At 37.8% G+C, this 18,445-nt stretch overlaps 1 protein-coding gene and 1 pseudogene across 7 annotated transcripts in view; one reads left to right on the top strand and one right to left on the bottom strand.

Moving 5' to 3' along the window:
* The window catches only part of EIF4G3 (eukaryotic translation initiation factor 4 gamma 3), a 379,583-nt gene that overhangs the window by 67,630 nt on the left and 293,508 nt on the right, over positions 1-18,445 (top strand). The window lies entirely within an intron of this gene.
* On the bottom strand, positions 4,486-5,391 carry LOC108287957 (annotated as a pseudogene). The gene has a single exon (XR_001818526.2). The product of XR_001818526.2 is annotated as a 40S ribosomal protein S3a-like (transcript).

The following is an 18,445-nucleotide window of genomic DNA, read 5'->3' as shown; positions in this document are numbered from 1 at the left end:
GGCATAGTGGCTTACACCTGGCCCTTTGGGACGCTGAGGAGGGAGGATTGCTCGTGCCTGGAAGGCAGAGGTTGCAATGAGCCAGGATCGTAAAATTGCACTCCAGCCTGGGTGACAGAGTGAGACTGTCTCAAAACAAACATCACTTATGTTAACATACAGTTGGCTTATTATTATCCTAGAATAAGTTAATATTTAATTTTTCCTTAGTTTTGACTTCTAATTTGGCAGATATAGATCGAAGTAACCCGTTTAAGCAAAAGCTGTTTATGTTTCTCGGTACTTCTTAGATGTAAAGGGATTCTAAGACCATAAAGTTTAGATACACTGAATTAGGCCATTCCAGCTGTTGTTTCTTAAGCTTGGTTATCTTAATGAGACAAAGAGAAATAAACTTTTTCTGTTATAACTTATTTACTTACTATAATTATTAGGGATTATATTAAGCATATCACATATGTTATTTAATTTTCACTACAACTGTATGAAGTGTAAGGACTGTTAATATTCCTGTTTACGTATAAGAAAATTGGGGCTCAGAAAATAACGTGTCTCCACCACAAGTAGTAAGTGGTGGAGTCAGAATATGAATTAGGAACCTTGACATCAGAGTTTACATTTTTAATCTCATAACGTTTGCCATAATGGCATGCTTTTTTCTTAGATTGAATATCACTGTTAGCAAATGTATCTAAGATGACATTTAGTTATTATCTCATAATTCTGTGAAACATCTGCTATCATTTATGAGAAACTGAGGTTTGGTGAGATGAAATGACTTTCCCATTTTAGGAAGTACAGGGATCAAGATTCAAAGTAAGACTTTCTTTTTCCTTTTTTCTTTCGTTTTACAGAGTCTCACTCTGTTGCCCAGCCTTGAGTGCAGTGGCGTCGTGATCTTGGCTCACCGCAACCTCTGCCTCTGGGGTTTAAGTGATTCTCCTTGCCTCAGCCTTGCAAGTAGCTGGGACTACAGGCGTGCACCACCATGCCTGGCAAATTTCCTTTTTTTTTTGAGGCAGAATTTTGCTCTCTCACCAGGTCTGGAGTGCAGTGGTGCCATCTGGGCTCACTGCAACCTTCACCTCCCGGGTTCAAGCGATTCTCCTGCCTCAGCCTTCCAAATAGCTGGGATTATAGGGATATGCCACCACACCCAGCTAATTTTGTAATTTTAGTAGAGACGGGGTTTCTGCATGTTGGTCAGGCTGGTCTTGAACTCCCTACATCAGGTGATCCACCTGCCTTGGCCTCCCAAAGTGCTGGGATTATAGGTGTGAGCCACCATGCCTGGTCCCAGCTAATTTTTTTTTGTATTTTCAGTAGAGATGGGGGTTTTACCATGTTGACCAGACTGGTCTCGAACTCCTGACTTCAGGTGACATCCCACCTTGACATACCAAAGTGCTGGGATTACAGGTGTCAACCACCACACTGGTCCCATAAGACCTTATTTTTTCTAAAAGTGAAGATTTTTCATTTTATCAGCTGTCTCCCAAGCAACATGAGTGGGTAGGGAAAAATGAAGCATTTACTTCTCTACGCATTTTTTTCCCCTTCCCCTTTTTCTGCATACATGAGGTGTCTCACCTGAACATGGGTCATCTGGGTTGTTGTTACCTCTCTTACCTGACTAATCTGTGTTGACTGTAGCTGGATAGACTGGCCAGAAGAGGGGGAGGATTTTGATTTTAGGACTTTGATTTGATTTTTGAGGCAATGACTGTACTCTTTTTGGGAGCTACTGGCTTGCCTTTGGTGCCATGTTTGTTTGTTTTTTTCTAGTCATCACATAAGAAAATGATCTTTTTGGTCATTCAGACCAAGACCTATTAATAATCCCTGCCTTAAAATCTTTTACCAGTACAAAAGCAAAGCAGGCATTTGGGTTCTAATCAGCTTTGGAACTAAATTGCTTCTGTGGATTCTTCAACAAGAAGAATGGGAGGACCATTCTTCTTGGGCCTCCAAGGCTTGGGAGGGCCGAGGTGGCAGATCACCTGAGGTTAGGAGTTCGAGACCAGCCTGGCCAAGTTGGCGAAACTCTGTCTCTACTAAAAATACAAAAATTAGCCGGGCATGGTGGCAGGCACCTATAATCCCAACTATTTGGGAGGCTGAGGCAAGATAATCACTTGAACCAGGAGGCAGAGGGTGCAGTGAACAGAGATCGAACCACTGCACTCCAGCCTGGGCAACAGAGTGAGACTTCATCTCAAAATAAATAAAGTTCTCAAAATCTTCCCATGGCTGTAGGGCTCATCTGGAGGAGGCAGAGTGACTGTCTAGGCTCTTAGTGGAAATGTCATATCCATCTCACTGAACTTCTTACTTACCCTTCCCCTCTGAACTGCAACCTCTTGCCTCAGTCTTCTGACTAGTTAGGTCTACAAGTGCGTAGTACTATGCCCAGCTAAATTTTGTGTTTTTGGTAGAAATGGGGTTTTGCCATGTTGGCCAGGCTGATCTGGAACTTCTGTCCTCAAGTGATCCACCCGCCTTGAATCCCAAGTAGTGGGATTACAGGCATGAGCCACCCTGCCTGGCAGAGTCTGTTTTATTTTTTTGGAGATGAATTCTCACTCTGTCACCCATACTGGAGTGCAGTGGCATGATCTCGGCTCACCTCTGCTTCCTGGGTTCAAGCAATTCTTCTGCTTCAGCCTCCCGAGTAGCTGGGATTACAGGTGTGCACCACCACGCCCGGCTAATTTTTTTTTGTATTTTTATTAGAGACAGGGATTCACCATATTGGCCAGGCCGATCTTGAACTTACGCCCTGTGATCTGCCCGCCTCAGCCTCCCAAAGTGCTGGGATTATAGGTGTGAGCCACTGCACCCGGCCAAGACTGGTATTTTTTATTTAGGGAAGGTTTCATGGTGTGGAGTATAAAAATAGGTTCAGGTGGAGGGATCTTATACACAGTGGTAATTGAAATCACAGGGTTTGTACTTAGTGGTAAAAACTAACATTTGATTGTTCCTTGATGACTATAATGTTTTTCATGAAGACTGGTCTGATAATAGTATACGGTATGAATTTAATTGGAGGAGATCCCAGTTAGGAAAATCTAAGCAGCTACTGCAAATAGAGAGGCTAAAAGAGAAGAAATAAATATCTGAGTTGGAGTGGTGGTCATGGCCTTGGGAAATAGAAGATAAGGGTGGATTTTAGAAAAATTATAAAAGAGGAAATTGAGTGAATTTGAGGGCTAAAATTGTATACTGGCCATTAGCTTTCATATTAGTTAATAATTGGACTGTTTAAAAAAGTGTACAATTAATAAACCAACTATATGTTAAGTAACATTTTTTATTGAAAATAGTCAATTTTTTTAATTTAGGGAAAAGAATAGTATTGTTGTATAATTTTTGCAAATCTCATTAATATCTTGTGCAATAGAAGACCAGCTGAATTCTTTTATGTAGTATAAAGACCAATTTTAACCAGTGGATTTTTTTCTTGAATTAAAAAAAAATGTGGTATAGCTCATTAATATATAACATATTTGCTTTTAGATAGAATCGTTACATTATATTGATCTCTGCAGAGATTTATGAGAATATGATTTGGCCCTGGAACAAAGTTGGAAACTGAGTAGTGGGAGAGTGGTTGGGATATTTTGTACACAGTGGTGTACTGGTGTGAGGGATAGTTGATTCTGAAACTGCATAGGGTCAAAATTACTTTTGAAAACCTTTTTAAAGCAGTCATATCAGACATACTGTACTGTGTCTTATGAGTCGGGTACACTCAGTTTTTTGTTTTTTGTTTTTTTTTCCCCAGCTTATATTTCTTCCTTGTTTGAGCACAGGATAAATCACTGTTATTTAGAGGCCAGATTGTATAGCAAATTATGTACTCCACATTATCACATTTAGGATCTTAAGAACTAAAGAAATTAGTTGGTTTAGATCTCAAGTCTCATGCTGACTCTGGAGCATATGCTCCTTGAGTGGGAAGACAGGAGTTGGCACTGTTCACATTTCTCTGTATCTCTCTTCCCCTCTGCCTTTCCCATGTCATGGTTGAGTTTGTTTAAGGGTAGGAATTGTGCAGGATTATGGGACTTTGTATATATACAAATACATAACCTATATACATGCACTTTGTATTTTATATATGTATATATAAAATCAGAAATTAGACAACACTATTAATTTCTATGACATCAATTCTAAAAGGAATGTTTCTTCAAATATTATAGAAACAGGAGTTAAATTTGAATTAAAAATAATTTATCACGTTTACATAGCCTCACTATCTTGAACTACTTCCTTCTCCTTCCAGTTAAGTTGAGCAATAACTGTTATGGTATCAGTGTAGACACATTATACTTATTTATACAAGTAAAAAGAATATTTCTGATAACCGTTATCTTCATCAGGCCTATGATATGCATCTTTTAACTCAGCAATTTAAAATCACGTATTAAAACCATAATATTTGTAGTTTTTTTTTTTTTTTTTTTTTTAAAAAAAAAATTTTTTTTTTTTTTTTTTTTTTTTAACAAATAAGACTTTTTATTTGCCACTATTGTAAGTCTGAACTTTAAACGGATTCTTGGACTGGTGGTTCATATCCATCAGCTCGTTCAACTTTAGCACCTGTCTCATCCCCAGTGGCTTTTCCAGAACTTCTGCCTTCACCATGAAGCTCCATGAGTTTTCCCAATTCAAACTTGGGCTTCTTCAGCATTTTTACTTTTCTAACGAAGACGTCATGGAGAGGATAAATAGATTGGCAAGCCTTTTCTATGTCTTTTCCAGTGCTGTCTGGAATCAATTTATTGACCATTTCTTTCAAGTCATTTGTCTACACCTCTTGGGTCATGATTTCCATCATCATCATCTGGATTTGGCGGACCTGTTGGTGCTGAGCATAAGAGGTCTTCCATATCTGATTGTTGCATTTTTTAGTAAAACCAACACAGAACAGAGGAAGCAAGTAACCATCAGTAGTCTTGACATCAACATGAGCTTTAATCATTGTCTGCCATTTTTTGACCATGGAGCACATTTTGTCACGGGTAAGATCCATGCCATGGAAGTTAGTCAGGCAGTTTTTGCCCTGAACATCTTCAGTAGTTAGCTTGAATTTCCTAGATGCAGCTTCATCATTCTGCAAATCAACAAGACTAACTTCAAACACTCGACCCTTGAGGCCATCAGATGCAATTTTGGTTCCTTGGGTCCTGGTCACTAGCGTCTTTCCAATATTTCTTATATTGAACATAGCAGGTGCTTTCACATCATACCAATCTTTCTTAGAAAATGGATCAACCACTTTCTTCTTGGCTCCCTTTTTGCCGCCTTTCGTAAGGCGCTTATTCTTGCCAACCGCCATGGTGCTGCTCAGAGAGCCAAAAGGGGATATTTGTAGTTTTTTGGCAGACGATAAAAAATTCAAACATGATAAAAGGGTGTCTACATTGAAAAGTAAGTCTCCTAATATTCATATCCCTAATTCCCTTTCTCAGGGGGTTGTCAGTTTTTCTTTTTTTTTGAGGCAGAATCTTGCTCTGTTGCCCAGGCTGGAGTGCAGTGGCATGATCTCAGCTCACTGCAACCCCCACCTCTTGGGTTCAAGCAATTCTCCTGCCTCAGCCTCCTGAGTTGCTGGGATTACATGTATCTGTCACCACACCCAGCTAATTTATGTATCTTTAGTAGAAATGAGGTTTTGTCATGCTGGCCAGGCTGGTCTTAAGCTCCTGGCCTCAAGTGATCTGGCTGCCTCCGCCTCCCAAAGTGCTGGGATTACAGGTGTGAGCCACTGTGTCTGGCCTATAATGAACATATTTTAGGCTTATCACGTATCTAGAATTCTATGCAACTTTAGTGGTTTTTTTTTAAGAGAAACCATATGTAATTTTCTCTGTTACAGGCAGTAGCTCTTGAGACTCTAGATTGCCTACTTAAGCGTTTTCACAAGATTTTTCTTTATGTTTGATTAGCAAAGCTAGAAGTATCCAGCATCCTATTGGACTTAGTTATCAGCTTAGAGGGAAGCCTCTACCTTAGCCTGACTTGGAGATGTAATGGTCTGGAACTTTCATGTGAGCAGAATGGGATATTCAGAGAGAGGTAAATCAGTAAGGTAGAAGAGGAGCAGCTTTCTTGATTAAATGTTCACAATCTGATGGCATTGTTTTATTTGAAGCATTATATAATTTTAGAATTTTTTATACCTATCAATACTTGAATATTTTATATAGCAAAATATATTAGAACTGACGCTAAGTTTCTTCTTATTAAAATATCACTTGATCTGTTGGACATGGTGGCTCACACCGGTAGTCTCACGCTTATAATCCCTGCACTTTCGGAGGCTCAAGCAGGTGGATCATTTGGGGGTCAGAAGTTTGAGACCGGCCTCGCCAACATGGTGAAACCTTGTCCTACTAAAAACACAAAAATTGGCTGAGTGTGGTGGTAGAGGCTTGCAGTCCCAGCTACTCAGGAGGCTGAGGTAGAATTGCTTGAACCTGGGAGGCAAAGGTTGCAGTGAGCTGAGATTGTGCCATTGCGCTCCAGCCTGGGTGACAATAACGAAACTCCATCTCAAAAATAAATAAACAAACAAACAAATAAATAAAACAACACTTGCTCTTTTATGCCACAATGTTCCATTACATTGGCGTGGATGAGGAAGAGTTAATCTGTTAAGTGATAGATGTTAGTATTTAGATTTTAGCCTTGAATTTAACAGTAGTCATTGATTGCATGTCAGATAACAGATGAGTTCCTTTGACTTGGGGATCACTATCACTTTAAAGATAGAAGGTTACTGGTATGTTTTGTGTTGTAATTTTAAGTAGTTCTCTTCTGTGCCCCTTTTGTTCTCTTTTTGGGTTTTTTTCTTTTTTTGAGCCAAGGTCTTGCTCTGTCTCCAGGATGGAATGCAGTGAGCTTTGATCACAGAGGTATAATCATAGCTCAGTGTAGCTACAACCTCCTAGGCCCAAGCAAACCCCTGCCTCAGCCTGCTGAGTAGCTGGGACTATAGGCATGCAGCAGCATGCCTGGCTAATTTTTAAATTTATTCGTAGAGATGGGTCTCACTTTGTTGCCCAGACTGGTCTTGAACTCCCGGGCTCAAGCCTTGCTCCCACCTTGGCCTACCAAAGTGCAGGGATTACAGACATGAACCACTGTACTCAGCCCTTTTTCTAAATATTTATGTTTCTGATTTTTGCCACTCACATTTATTTTAAAGTTACTTTTTAAAAGCTGGCTATCTTTGAGAAATGGCATTTGATTGTTCAAAACATTTTTTTTTTTTTGGTAGACTCTTAAATTTGGACTTATGATACTGGATAAGTACTGATTACATTGTGCTGAAATTTATGGAAGAAAGTGAGTATGCCCCTTCATAAGAACATACATAGAATGTGCTGAAAAGCTTTCTATTTGAAGATGTTTTTATTATAACATGCTTTCCTTTCAGAGTTTTATTTTGAAATGAAATGCTGCTGAATGTTATAAGAAAGAAAAGATCTTTGATGGGAATTGGGTGTATCTAGAATGAGAAATGAAAATACTGCCTGTAGAATTTTTATACCTCAGAAATAATAAGTAAAGTAACATTGACTTCATGTGGGTATGTATCTTAAGAAATTATGTTTAGAGTTTTGCTAGTTTATAGGATTTTTTTTCTTAGGGCATTTTAATTGAATTTAGGAAGTAAATTATAAAGGATGTAAAAGTTTGTATTCTTCTTGTTAGTGTTATAACCAAAAATTAAAGATAATGTAGTTCACTTTTTTGCTTAGTGATCCAAAATTTTATTTTGTTTATTCATTGCTGTTCACTAGAGGTCCTACTGTCTTGGTTGGCTCTGCATGTGGTGAGATTGACTTGTAGAATGCTTTTCAACTTTTATTGGTTGTGAATTTACAAATAGTGGTAGTGATGAAAAATGTTTCTAGTGTACTTTGATATCATTAAGAATGATGACTACAGGATGAAGGAAGAGAATTATATTTTCTGAGTGGTGGTGGCTGGTATTTTATGTTGCTATTGATATTCATAAGATCATTCTTCAAGGGGAAAAATAGATTTAATCAAAAAGTGTAAGTGGGGGACTTTGGAAAAAAGTTTTGCTAATAAAAGGGGAAATGATTTTTTTTCCATAATTTTCCTTGATAGCTGGCAGTGTGAACAAGTATATTCAATAATCTAGATCTTGCTCCCAACGACCTACTTTTCCTTGTAATATATTTTATTGTAGCTTTTATTTATTTTATTTTATTTTTATTTTTGAGACAGAGTCTTACTCTGTTGCCTGGACTGGAGTGCACTGGCATGACCTTGGCTCACTGCATCCTCCGCCTCCTGCGTTCAAGTCATTTTTAAGTCATTCTCCTCTGTCAGCCTCCTGAGTAGCTGGGATTACAGGTGCCCGCCACCACGCGCAGCTAATTTTTGTATTTTTAGTAGAGACGGGGTTTCGCAATGTTGGTCAGGCTGGTCTGAAACTCCTGACCTTGTGATTCCCCCGCCTCGGCCTCCCAAAATGCTGGGATTACAGGTGTGAGCCACTGCGCCCAACCTTATTGTAGCTTTCCTAAGCTCTAAGGAATGAAGTTAGGAAATCTGTTGGTGCTCTTAGGGAATTAAGACTACCTGGGGGAGATGTCTTAAAGACTGTATCACCTGGATAATCCAGAGAAAGGAAAACTCATGATTTTTTGAAAGTGCTATTTATAATATTGAAATACTGCCGAGTATGTGCTAAGCCCATTATAAGCCTTACTTTGTTAAATCTTTCCAGCAATCCCAGAATATTGATGAGGAAACTGAAGTTTGGAGAGATCACATCATTTTCCCAAGATAATCTAGCTGGGAAATGAATCTAGGATTCAAATTTTCGTCTTTTCCAGCTTCAAAGTCCATGCCTTCGTAGAGTGCCACTGTTTGTTAGTACTCAGGAATGTGCAACATATTCTAAAAACAACAGAAATTGTTCATTTTGTCCTGAAATATATGTTTACATTCAGTGACAGGCTACGTTTATAGCTCATGTCATTAAATTTTCATTGTCTCATTTAATAAGAGCCAGAAAGTTCTTGCCCTGAACACATTTTCCTGAAAGATAACTAAGATTAGTTCGAAGTACAGTCTTAGATGAGCTACGTGTATTTGTGTTTTATGTTCTTCGTCATTTAACAGAGAAAGTCAAGTATTTTGGCATAGACTGGATGCAGACATTAAGAAACAAAAGCTTGTGTCAGTTACAATGGTTGAATAATACAATATTTTGAAAACATTACTCTGGGCCAGTGTGGTGGCTCAAGCCTGAATCTGAATCCTAGCACTTTGGGAGGCCGAGGTGGGCTGATCACCTGAGGTCAGGAGTTCAAGACCAGCCTGGTCAACATGGTGAAATTTTCTCTAATAAAAATACAATAAAAGGTTGGGCACGGTGGCTCATGCCTGTAATCCCGGTGCTTGGGAGGCTGAGGTGAGTGGATCACCTGAGGTCAGGAGTTTGAGATCAGATGAGGTGAAACTCCATCTCTACTAAAAATACAAAAATCAGGAGGGCGTGGTGGCGTGCACCTGTAGTCCCAGCTACTAGGGAGGCTAAGACAGGAGAATTGCTTCAACCTGGGAGGTGGAGATTGCGATGAGCCGAGATTGCACGACTGCGCCCCCACCTGGTTGACAAAACGAGACTCCATCTCAAAAAAATAAAAATAAAAAAAGTTACTCTGAAACCTGTGCTGAATTATAGCGTTTAGGTATTGAAATAAGAGCTCCCTGTAGAATATTGGTTACATTTGAATATGAATTTACCTGCTTTGTCATCAAATTATCCTTTTAATAAATTTAAAAAGAAGTTATCCTTATGATTGTGTACCTTTATATTTCACTTTAAAGTTTCTACTTTGAAATTTGTTGGCCCTGCATGGTGGCTCATGCCTGTAATACCAGCACTTTGGAAGGCTTGAGGCAGGTGGATCACTTGAGGTCAGGAGTTCGAGACCAGCCTGGCCAACATGGCGAAACCCTATCTGTACTAAAAGTACAAAAATGAGCCAGGTGTGGTGGTGCACGCCTGTAATCTGAGCTATTCAGGAGACTGAGTCAGGAGAATTGCTTGAATCTGAGAGGCAGAGGTTGTAGTGAGCCGAGATCACGCCACAGCATGCCAGCCTGGGTGACAGAGTGAGACTCAGTCTCAAAATAAAAAGATGAAATTCTTACCCTTGCAAAGACTACTGGAAAACTTGGATGAAAATTAAGTTTATAATTAGATTTCAGAATGAGATACATCAGAATCATCATGATGGGTACAAATGTAATATCTATTATTTACATTCACTTGATTGATAAGTAGAGTATGAATAAGGTATATAAGGTATGGTTTCATTGGAGTTTTAGATGAAAGAAAAGATATGCAACATAGTTTATTACAGACAACACGAATTAACAAAGATAGATAAAAAGTAGAAAAAGCTTTCATAAAGGATCATACTGATTTTGGAAAAGTGTATTTGTTCCACTTTAGTCTGACATGATCACATCTGCTGCTTGATGAGTGGTCAAGGGAAGAGAGAATGTTCCATCTGGAAAAGATTAAAAGGACACTTGCTAACTGCTTTCAGATATTTGAGTGATTTTCCTGTATAGTATGCTAGGTGTATGGAATCCTTGCATTTCATGTCAGATTGATGAGGGCTATGAGCACTTTCTAATTAAAATTTGGTATATTTTTCATTGATAACCATGATTTTTCACTTTGTGAAGTTATTTTTACCTTTAAACTTTGATCTCTTTTTTATCTGAAAATACACTGACTTATTTCTAGGTACCATAACTAAATCTCTCATTTGGTATATTGACAGTCTTCATTCACTGATTTAGTATAAGCGTACTTTGATTTGGGCTTACTGGCTGTGGAAAAGGATATTTAGTTGATATTAGTGAAGAAAGAAGTTTGTCAGGAGTAGTGTCAAAAAGCAGATTGGGCAGTTTCCATCATGTGAGGTTGTTAAGCAAGATTTCAGGAGTGTGGATGATCCTGTATTGCTTTCTTCATGTCATTGAAAAAGAATGTTGTTTGCCGCACAGGCCCAGCTGTTTTCCTGTGTGGTGCCTATCTTACTATTACATAACAGTTCTCTTTGTGTAGATTCACAGGATGAGCCACACTACTTTTTTTTTTTCTTTTAAAGAGATGGGATCTCACTGTGTTGCTCAGGCTGGAGAGCAGTCTGGCATAATCATAGTACATTTCATCCTTGAACTTCATGGGCTCAAGGGATCCTTCTGCCTCAGACTTCTGGGTAGTTGGGACCATAGGCATGTGAAACTGTGCTTGGCAAGTCATACTTTTTAAATTCCATTGAACCAGATCATGATGATGAGACATTTTGAGTTTATTACTTCTTTCTGCAGTATTCTTGGTAGTGGGGTGAGAGTGGTAGAACAGATAAGATGCTTGTCTCCCCATGAAGTTCTAATATTATTTTTAAATTACAATAATAATTAATTTTTTGGTAACATTGAGATATAATTCACATACCACAAAATTCACCCATTTAAATGTACAAATGCACAGTTAAATTATATTTAATATCCAGAGTCATGCATCCATCACCACAGTATTTGTAATGTTTGGTTTATCTCAGAAAGAAACCCAATATCCTTTAGCAGTTACCCTCCTTCCTCTCACTTCTCCCTTCAGCCTGGGCAACCACTATCTCTACTTTCTGTATCTATGGACATACCTATTCTGGACATTTCATATAAGCAGAATCATACAGTATATAGTCTTTGGTGATTGGCTTTTTTCACTTATCTTATGTTTTCATGGTTAATCCATAATGTACATTTGTCAGCACTTTCTTTTTATTGCCAAATGAAATTCCATCGTATTGTTATACCACGATTTATCCATCTAACAGTTGGACATTTATCTCCAGTTTCTTGCTATTATGTATAATGCTGATGTGAACATTCATCTATAAGTTTTACATGGATATGTGTTTTATTGTTCTGTTGAATACATACCTATGAGTGAAATTACTGAACCATAGGTTGACTCAATTGCTTAACCTTTTGAGGAACTGACTGTTCATTGATTTTAGGTGTACAGTTTATAAGTTCTGAAAAATGAATGGTTTTTGTAACCTATGTAGAAGATAGGAAAACTTCCATTTATCCAGTTATATTCCTTTGTGGTTAAACTTTCCCCCCAACCTCTAGCCCCTGGCGGGCACTGATCTGTTTTCTATTTCTACAGTTTTGTCATAACTAGAGTACACATAAATGGACTTAAATAGTTTTTTTGAGTCTAGCTTCTCTGCCACTTGCACTCCCCCAGGGATAGTGTCTCACTCTGTTACTCAGGCAGGAGTCTAGCTTTCTTTTCTTAAAATAATTAGCATTTGAGATTCATTCTCATCTTTGTGTCTATTAATTGTTAATTCCTTTTAAATATCTACTAGTATTCCGTTATATGGATGTACCATAGTTTGTTGATTGGCCAGTTGAAAATATTTGCCTCATTTCCAGTTTTTTTGGCCATTATGAATGAAGCTGTTACAAGCATTTTTGTTCAGGGTTTTGTGTGAATTTAAGTTGTCATTTATCTTGGGTAAATACCTATGAGTGGGATTGCTGAGTCATATGGTTAGTGTATGTTTAGCTTTATAAGAAACTGCCAAACTGCCTTCCAAAGTGACTATACCATTTTGCACCCTACAACAATGTGTGAGATTTCCAGTTGTCCTCATCCTTGTCAGCACTCAGTGTTGCCATTTTTTATGGTTTTAGCTAATGTAACCTGTATATCTCATTTTGGTTTTAATTTGCATTTCTTAATTATGTTTCATTAGGGACATAAAGATCCTTTTGTGTCTTTATTGACCATGTGTACCTTTTCTTTGGTTAGGTGGCATTCATTTAAAACTTCTGCCCATTTGAGGCCAGGCATGGTGGCTCATACCTATAGTAATCCTATCACTTGGCAATGATAAGGCAGGAGGATTGCTTGATTTCAGGAGTTTGGGATGAGCCTGGGCAACATAGTGAGACGTCATATTTACAAAAAATGAAAGAATTAGCCGGACATGGTGGCACATAACAGTTACAGGTTGAGTTGGGAGGATTGCTTAAGTCTGGGAGATCAAGGCTGCAGTGAGCTAAGATCCTGCAACTGTACTCCAGCCTGGGGTGACAGAGCAAGACCCTGTCTCTCAAAACCACAGTAACCACAGCAAACTTTTGCCCATTTGAAAAATATTAGGTGGTTTGTTGTCTTACTGAGTTTTTAGTTTCTGTCTGTCTGTCTTATCTGTCTGTCTGTCTGTCTGTCTTTCTGTCTGTCTGTTTCAGTCTGATTGTCCAGGCTGGAGTATAGTGGCACGATCTCGGCTCTCTGCAGTCTCCACTTTCTGAGCTCAGGTGATTCTCCCCTCTCAACCTCCCAAGAAGTTGGGATTACAAGCTCCAGCATTCCTGTCAGGTTTTTGTGTTTTTAGTGGAGATTTTGCCATCTTGTCCAGGCTAGTCCTGAACCCCTGGACTCAAGCACTTCACCCGCCTCAGCCTCCCGAAATGTTGGGATTACAGGCCTGAGCCACTGTACTCAGCCTAGTTTTTTAAATGTATTCTAGACACAAATCATTTATCTTATTTACCTAAGTTTTACAAGTATTTTCCCCAGTCTGTATCTTGTCTCTTTTTTCTTATAACAATGTCTTTTACACTGGAAATGTTCTTAGTTTTGATGATACTCAGTTTATCAAGTTTCTTCATTTAAAAAAATATTTTGTAGAGACAAGGTCTTGCTTGCTTTGTTGCCCAAGCTGGTCTTAAACTCCTGGACTCAAGTGATCCTCCCACCTCATCCTCCCAAAGGGCTTGGATTATAGGCATGAACCACTGTGCCTGGCCCTATCAGTTTTTTTTAATAGTTCATGCTTTTGATGTAATATCTAAAAACTTTTCCCCTAATCCAAGATAACAGTTGTTTCTCTTATTGTGTCTTCTAAAAGATCCATAGTTGTCTGACACTGGATACACACATTTTGAATTAATTTTGTATAAAGGGTGAAGTATTGGTAAAGAGCTTCATTGTTTTGCATATGGTTTTTCAGTTGTTTCAACACCATTTGTTGAAAAGACTATTTCTCTACTCAATTGCCTTTGCGCCTTTGTGAAAAATTGATTCACCACATTTGCGTGGGCCGTCTTCTAGGTTTTATATTCTGTTCATTGATTTGTTTTTATGTCCTTTTGCCAGTACCACACTATCTTGTTTTTTAAGTGTTAATTTTAAGTTTTGGATGTTTTATCTAATGCCCCCTTCCTTTTGGTTTTTCAAAGTTAAAAACTTCATTTTTCCTATCATAAAAAAAAGCCATTTTATTTTACCTGAGGTAACATATAGCAATACCTCAAATTCATGAGTTATTCCTTTCTTCCTATCTGGATTGTGAACCACAGTTTGAGATACTGAGGTAGAAGATACATCAAGTTGAGGTCAATGTGGATGACTTTGTGTCCTTTTTTCTAGGCATGCATATTGAAAGTGGTTGCATTGCGTATAAGTGTGATCATTGGCTGCATCATCTTAGCGCACAGCACGTTTATTGGTGAAAAGAAAGAGTCTCACTCCTTTTACTCCAGAAAGGAAGTACAAAATTGGAAAGATTGAGTATCCTTGATAGACTCTGAACACTATTTGTACAGAATAGTAGTGCCAAACTTAGAAGAATCTCCTCTGCCTATTCCATAGTCATGGTTCTTTTATCTATTTATTTTAGGAGTTTATTCTTTATTGTGGTAAAATATACATAACATTTACCATTTTAACCAATTTTCAGTGTACAGTTCTGTGGCATTAAGTAACTTCACATTGTGCTGCCATAACCACCATTCAAGATTTTAACAAAAATCTTTTCCAACTAATCATGACTATTTTTTAACATAAGTTCCATTACTGAAATTTTTAGCACGTTAAAATTACATTCACTTTTTGAAATTACATTTTAACAGTGTGCTAGCATTTCAGGTCAATGACAAGACCTTAACATTTTTGTAAACCTTATGGTTATACCCATAAAAACTTTCAGCCAGTAGTATAATTTCCAGCAAACCTTGACTTTCTCATATGTGAGTGGCATTCAGTTATTCTTTAAAAGATCGCTTTTAAAATCTGCCAAATGTATGTAGCTCACATATTATTATCCACACCCATGTTCAGAGAAATTTGGCATATCAGCATGTTTTATTTTGGTTATTATCAAGGCCATTTGAGTGATTCAGATGTAGGACACAACTGGAATTGCTCACTCCAACTTGGTCTTGTTACTGCCATTTCTTCAAGGTGGACAGTTAAAAAAATTGTATAAATTTATGGGAGAGAAGTGTAATTTTGTTTCATGGACAGGTTGCTGTAGTGGTGAAGTCAGGATTTTCCGTATGTCCATCACCTGAATAACATATGTTGTTCCCATTAAGTAATTTCTCATCATCTGCCCTATTCTCTTGTGTCTTTGTTTTCTGATATTCTTTTTTGTTTTGTTTTGTTTTCTGATATTCTACACTGAGTTTTCATTTTCTGACATTCCACATTCTGTTTAGATCTCAGTAATAAATGAGAATATGTGGTATTTGTCTTTCTGAGTTGTTTCACAAAATGGCATCCAGTTCCATGTTGCTGCAAAAGACATGACCTCATTTTTTTATGGGTGAATAGTATCCCATTGTGTATATATACCACATTTTCTTTATGCAGTCATCCTCTGATGGATACTTGGGTTAACCTAATTCCACATTTTTGCTATTGTGCAAGGTAGGGATTTTTGAGAAGAGAGGCTTATATGTTGCCTTCTGCCCTTGCTTTGTCATGGATTGATTGTATATGAATCTGAATTGGGCATTAGAAAATACTGTTAAATAATATTAGTTTGTTGTAGAACTAAAAATATGAGGGCATTAGAAACTTCATTTGAAATTTGTGAGTATATCATTTATTTGTGCATATGTATGTAATTTTGTCTCACAGGAAAAATATGTTTTTATCTTGTGCAGAAATAACAGCATAGACAGCAGCCATTGTTGTGAAGTCTCTAGTAATATTGTTTTGGTTTTTTTGTTTGTATATTTCTAAACTTATACACAGGATATATTTCTGGGTAAACTTAAATATGACTGGCAGGAAATCAGTTGGCAATATGTGCTGACTCGTATCTGAGTTAATAGAAAATCAGCCAGAACAAGGGCTTTTCTGGCTAAACTCTTTGAGACTAATGTTTCTTCTGGATTTGTTAAAAATCTAATATAGGCCAGGTGTGGTCACTCATGCCTGTAATCTCAGCACTTTGGGAGGAAGAGGTGAGAGGATTGCTTGAGCCCAGGAGTTTAAGACTGGCCTGGGCAACATAGGGTGACACCATCTCTACCAAAAAATTTAAAGATTAGCTGGGCGTGATGGAACACACTTGTAGTCCCAGCTACTTGGGAGACTGAGATGAGAAGATCACTTGAGTCCAGGAGGTTGAGGCTGCAGTAAGCTGTGGTCACGCCACTGTACTCCAAAACAAAACAAAATCTAATCTAATGTTTTCTAGTTCTGTACATTCCAGAGATACTAATTGCAAAGATGCAATGATAAAGACAGTATAGTCTTGCAATTCTGAAATCCCAAGAGCTTGGGAACTTATTCTTTTTCTGGCATTGGCAAATTTCTGGACAGAAGGGCAGAAGTTTGAATATATTTTGCCGCAGAGATATTAATGTATTTAATTAGTGGTGCTGGTGTTAGCAGATACACCCCCCCCCCCATATTTGCTGGTGTTAGCAGACACACACACACACACACACCTCCCACATATCCCCCAGCCCCCGTATTTGCTTTCTAGTTGTGGAAAAATTCTGATTTCCAATAGGGTTTTTGGTCCTGAATTAACAGCCAGCATTAAATTGAGTTGAAACAGAGTTTAAAATTGGTTAGTTTTATTTCCTTGGATCTCAGTGGCAAAAGGTAAAGAGAGCAAAGAAAGAATTGTCCAGGTTAATGTTTGGGCTCGAGGGATCTGTCTTCACAGTTTTCTTAATGGTTGGAACTACAGGTATGCTCCACTGTGTCAGGCTCTTTTTAAAAAATAGGTTAATTTTTCTTTTGTAGGGGCTATTAAAAAAAAAATCCTGGCTTTTTTTTTTTTTTTTTTTAATATTTATAGAGACAGCGTCTGTTGTAGTCTAGGTTGGAGCCAGTTTGTTTAAGTGGGATTTTTTTAATTTTTGAAAAACATATTTGTGTGTTTCAGAAGTAATGTTAAAAGACTATAGCTATGGTCAGGTGTGGTGACTCACACTTGTAATCCTAGCACTTTGGGAGGCTGAGGTGGGCGGATTGCCTGAGCTGAGGAGTTCGAGACTAGCCAGGGGAACATGGCGAAGCCCCATAAGCCAGCCATGATAGTGCATGCCTGTAGTCCTAGCTACTTGGAAGTCTGAGTCACAGGAGGCTGAGTTATGAGACTCGCTTGAGCCTAGAAGGTGGAGGTTGCAGTGAGCTGAGATTATGCCACTGAACTTCGTACAGCCTGGGTGGCAGAGTGAGAGTCTGTCTCAAAAAATAAAAAATAAAATTTAAAAAAGAAGATTATAGCTATATCCAAAGTAACTGTATTTTTAAAAGTACATCTTTTGCGAAATTATGTTTAGTATCTTTGTGAAATAGGTTACAGTTAAGAAATTCTGCCATTATTCTTAGTATTATAGACGTTAACTTCCTTTTTATTGTCAGAACTATGTAGAAATAAGTAGAAAAGGCATAATTGACATTGACATATTGGCCTAAATAAGAAATAATATAGAAAAAGATCCTTTGCATTATTTTTTTAATCTCCTGATATTAGTTGCCCATTTTGCCTGTATACATCGGTATTTACTTGATGCCATTTGTATCCTTGCTCTTCCTTTCCATGAGGAAATGGCATCTCGAGTATTTCACTTTAAGAATATTGCTTATGCTGAACATTAGGACAGTAGTTTTGTTGTAGTGGTGTGGGGCAAGGTTTAGGAACATTTAGCTGGGAATTGTAAATGGAACTTTAGTGTTTCGGCAGACTGAAAGACAATTTCTGGTTTTTTTTCACTTCTTGTTTTCTACTTTGTGAAAATTCACCTTTTAAGGAGGTACTGACTATAAACAAGCCCAGTGCCAGATATGATTGCCATAGATCAAGAAGGTTTATTCTAAAGACCGTTCATCCTTCATGAAGTTTCATAACCATTTGTTCTTTAAAATGTATTAGTCCTCCCTTTTCTACATAAGTAGGAAACATTCGTATCATTAATACATATCATGTAATGGATTCTTGGATTTCTGTGATGATATTTAGTCTCTGCAAGTGTATTTGCCTAATTGGCATTTATTGTAATATGTATATAGTGAGTACTTTAATAATCAGAGTCTGTT

Source organism: Cebus imitator, unplaced genomic scaffold (genome assembly GCF_001604975.1).
Source record: "Cebus imitator isolate Cc_AM_T3 unplaced genomic scaffold, Cebus_imitator-1.0 Scaffold15, whole genome shotgun sequence".
NCBI lineage: Eukaryota > Metazoa > Chordata > Mammalia > Primates > Cebidae > Cebus > Cebus imitator.
The sequence above is the reverse complement of the archived record's forward strand: the minus strand, read 5'-3'. Positions and strand labels throughout refer to the sequence as shown.